Below are 5,027 nucleotides of genomic sequence, written 5' to 3' on the forward strand. Positions count from 1 at the left end.
TCGACCATGTGCTTTCCAAATGTTGCATTAGTGATTGCTAAAGTTGTTACTGTAAATGAGTCTTTGTTAAATGAGTGTAAGTTGACCAGATTGCTCTCACCCCAATTAAAAAAAAAAGACTATAAACTACATAGGCTAAATTTATAATTTCTTATATCTTAAGGTATAATTACTATAAATAACTAAGAAACCTTAAAAGGTATACAACAATCTAGAACACATTCACCTTCAACCACGGTTCTCTCTTCTCTTTAACCAACTAGAATCAATCTCAAGCTGTCATTGAGCACACTATCCCCTCCCTCTTTGGCACCTAAATCTCGAGATCACCATCGTCTATCGTTCATCCCTCACCCCTCTCCCCCTTTGACCTTTAGTCTTGAAAAAATCAATCTCCATCTTCGGGAAGGAAACCATCGTCGGAAACCCTCTCCATCGCCACATGCTACCTCCAGTCTTCAACATTGGAAACTGATGGATCTAATCTCTTCCTCCACCTACTACATCCAACAACAATTCCTTCCTCCACCACCGAAGTCTCTCTACTACTAATGGTTGTCCAATGCTACCATCTTAGCATATCTCTCTCTGCCCCAAATGTGAAGAAGACCTACTAGCGACCTCCGACAAAGCTGGTTTTTATTTTAGATTTAGGTTGTTCATTTGATGGTGGTATTGTTATTGATGATCGAGTAGTTGAACAATTTTGGTGGTGGTGGTGGTTAGTGGGCCTGGTGGCAGTAATGATGATGAAGTCGAAGGTGGTTGGTTACTCTTTTAAAAATGGTTGGTGGTTGTGGTTTTGGTATTGGTGATGGTGGTTGGTTTTCTATTGGCAGTGATTGGTGTGATGATATAGTGGGTTTAATGGTTGTGGTGGGGAGTAGGATAGGTAAGGTCATTTGTTTATTTTTAAAAATAAACATAATAAAAAAGACAACATAAAAATAACAAAATAAGGGGCATTTTCTTCATTTCACATGTATCTAATGGAGCTTCTTAGACGATAACAACTTCATGGATCATGGTTTCTACTTTTGGAAACCATGAGGGACAAGTCATGTCAAAACCTCATAAGTTAGAGTAAAAGTACATATGGCTATAAAGTATGGGGACCAAATATATAATTTGTTTAATATTATATTAATATCGTAAACTAAAACATGCATTAGGGAGCTCCATAACTCCTTCCGACGTGTTTTCCAAAGTTAGCCGAGACCTGGAAGTTTATAGGTGGTAGCTGATAGCTTGAAGTTTGAACATGTAGATTTTACTTTTATAACGAGTATTTGATAAAAATAGTTGGAAACTTTTGAAATGTGTAAAAATATATTAAAGGGAAATTAAAATAGATCGAGTTAATCTCATTAATGGAAATTGTAGAAAATTGATTAAAACTGTTCAATAGTTTTTCCTCAAATACTACATGAAGTAGCTTTTAGATTTGAAGGTTTTTTTTTTTTTTCTAAACTAAAGAATAAAATCATGTACTACAAACAAAACCTTTTGTTGTCATCGAATTAGTTGTAAAAAGCTAGAAGCTAGAAGCTTTTAAAATTCCACTGCCCAAACACGCTCAAAGGCTTAAAGTTTAGTAAAAGCATAGATATATTTTACGATATGGGGATTTTCTTTTTATACTTGTGAATATTCACAGTTTAAAGAACAAACAAGGTAACTATATGATAATCAAAGCAGTTTGCCGGTTTTAAAGGTTTAGTTGTTTTATACGTGTTTAAAAAATTACGTTTCTTTGCCTATGTGTATTTGGTTGTTTGTTATCAAGATTATCGAGCGCGAATAAGATTCTACGGTTCTTACCTCTTAGAATAATAAAACACAAATGTATAAACTTAGGCATAAATATGAAGAGAAAAGATCGAACCAAAAAAGTTTAAGAACTCTTAAGAACTACTTTTTTTTTAAACATATAATTAAAGATATATTTATCATTTTTCTAATACATGATTATAAATATTAGAAAAAGCATTTTTATCAACCAATTGCTAAAAAAATGGCGTTATTGTAACTTACAAAAAATCTTATCCTAATTTCTCAAATAATAACCAAATCTAAAAAGTGGATCCAAGTTCTCAAAAACAACTTCTCCCTTCCTCCATCCTTCTACCAACGATGTCACCGACAACCTCCTATTGTCGATCTCCGCCCCACCACCGCCTCACCGGAGTCCAAATCGGAACTTATGCTGACATCCAAATTTGTGATTCAGAGGTTTCTACTTTAGATCCACCGCTACTTTTATCTCTACTTCTTATCGATCACATATTCTTCTTCTCATCAGATATACTAGATCTACAAGCTCCGGCGAGCGATGAGATCTACGATTTCCACCATATCTCTTCCCCTTCTCCTCTAGGGACTTCTTCCGTTGTTGTGTCTTTTGTCAACTAATAGAAACCTAGATCCTTAAGAGTTTTCTGGTAATGTTTTCGTTTAAACTATATCTTTCTTTCCGTTGACGTATTCTAACGAGATGTTATGGCATCTGTTTAGGCTTCCTGGTGAGTTCAACACTAGCAATTGTGCTGTTTGGTAAAGAGTTTCGATACAGAGTTTTTCCGACGAGTATTTCATGTGCTTCTCAAGGATTACTGTTAACAATAAAATGAAGATTTGCAAGAAGTAAGAGATCGAAATTATTATTCTCCGGTAAGGCCATGGAGATCTTCGAAGAATTAAATATGATGTATAGAAGGTTGTATGTGTGTGCAAGATGTAATAGTGATTCTACTGTGAATGTTAAGACCAAAGGGTACAACATTGACCGACGTATCTAAGAAAGAATAATTATTAATTATTTCTGTTTCTTAGAAAAAAAACTCTTGGTCACATCTAGGGTGCATGGTGCGGTTTGGTGCGGTTTTTGGCCAAAATCGAATCAAAAACCGCAACTTCGGTTTTTTGAAATTTAGAAACCGCACCGTTCGGTTTTATGCGGTTCGGTTTTTACGGTTTTTTGTGGTTCGGTTTTTTTTTGCGGTTTTTTTTTTCCTGCTTTGTCTTTTTACTAAAACTCAAGTAACTCAGCGAGTTACTTTGACTCAAATGATGAGTGGTAATCATTTATTGGAGATAAATCCATATCACAACCTATTGGTTAGAAATAAAATTACTTAACCACTCATTCAATATGTTTCTAATGCTTCAATATAATGCGAATTTAATATAATATTTGTTTCACAAGTACATACGATAATATCAATTAATATATTTATAAAAATGATATTATATCACTAGTACTCTTCATATTTAAATGTTAAAAAAATGTCATAAACACTATTTGTTATTGTAAATACCATTGAATGTATGTTTAAAAATATACAATCATCCTCCGATAGATAAGATATATATATTTACATTTATAAAAATTTTAATTGTCATAAGTTCTTGGTTCTTACAAATATCAACACTTTATATATATATATATATATATATATATATATATATATATATATATATATATATATATATATATATATATATATATGGTGCGGTTCGGTTTTTTGTGGTTTTTGCGAGACTAAAAACCGCACCGCACCGAGTATTTCGGTTTTTGCAAAACTAAAAACCGCACCATCGGTTTCCATTTCGGTTAAGGTTTATGCGGTTTTTTCGGTTTGCGGTTCGGTTTTTGCTCACCCTCACATCAATCTTATCATCTTTTATTTTTTTTAATGTTTTTTGGTAATTTGATTTATAATTATTAATATTTTAAATTATTTAAATTCAATTTATTATTTAATTTTTATTATTATTATATTTATTTAATTTTTTATTTTACTATTTTGATGACATTTCCGATTAACTTAGGTATTTTTTTGATTTTTTCTTTTTGTTTCCATTTCAAACATGATTTCGATTATAGTATACCAAAAAGCTTTGATTGCAGTTTCGGTTCTAACTCGTGCCCATGTTTTAACAAATCTTTATTTTTACAATTCAGAACTCTTTTGTTTTTTAGGGTTTATTCAAATTTATATTTATTGTTTTTTTTTAATGTTTCGGTTTTTTTTTTTTTTTTTTTTTTTTTTTTTTTTAGTTTTAACATTTTGCTCAATTACATTGTTTAATCATAAATTTTTGACGTCTTGATCAACCGACTTTTGAAAAACCGGATCATCTAAATCCATTAGCCTTAAGTTATCGTTTTTTTTATAATAACATAAAATTTTTTATTAATTATATTTACTTATATATATAACCTATTTTTTTTGTTGAAACGTAGATGGTTACGATGTATCGATTTTAAGGTATCAAACTGAACTTTTTGATTTTTTTTTTTAGTTTTTTCTTATTTAAACCGGTAAAATTTATGTATTTGATTCGGGCAAAATATAACATAATATCTGAACGGAGAGTTAAAGTTCCAAAAAAATTATATAACAGGCAAAATACAAAACAATTAAAACTAGAGAAAAACCATAATAATTAGTTAAATGAGTTTACAGACATGTTCAACAAAATTAGATAGTAGTGACTAGCTTGTAGTGTTTTGTTAAATACTACATAAAGTAGCATTTGGATTTGTAGCGTTTTGTTTAAAATAAACGCTAAGCTTGTAGTGCCAAATAAAGTTTTTTGTAGAAAACGAAGCATTTTGTCAAACGTTCTGTGGCAAACACGCCCTACGTATTGGTGGTCATTGACTCTTTTACGTTTCTTTTTTTTAATAAAAATAAGTAAACTTTATGTATGAAGTATATATATATATATATATATATATATATATATATATATATATATATATATATATATATATATATATATATATATATATATATATATATATATATATATATATATATATATATAAAGAGAAAAAACAAGAAATAACAATTAGTTGTAAACTAGGGAATTACAAAGTTTGGCTAATATAATATTTATGTTTGATTTGTTCAAAATACCTTTAATAAACACATTTAAAATAGGTTTCTTAATCTTTTATTGGTTCTCATTTGAACCATTCCGTAAATATGAATGTATAATTCTATTTATATTACGATTTA

The 5,027-nt window shown here is 30.0% G+C and overlaps 1 long non-coding RNA gene across 1 annotated transcript; it reads left to right on the forward strand.

Annotated features, from left to right (window-relative positions):
- The first annotated feature begins 1,993 nt into the window (after positions 1-1,993).
- On the forward strand, positions 1,994-2,818 carry LOC145031369 (uncharacterized). The gene is made up of 2 exons (XR_013676932.1): positions 1,994-2,441; positions 2,515-2,818. It is a non-coding gene; the product is annotated as an uncharacterized LOC145031369 (long non-coding RNA).
- The last annotated feature ends 2,209 nt before the right edge of the window (positions 2,819-5,027 follow it).

This window comes from Lactuca saligna, chromosome 2, assembly GCF_052625555.1.
Source record: "Lactuca saligna cultivar CGN05327 chromosome 2, ASM5262555v1, whole genome shotgun sequence".
NCBI lineage: Eukaryota > Viridiplantae > Streptophyta > Magnoliopsida > Asterales > Asteraceae > Lactuca > Lactuca saligna.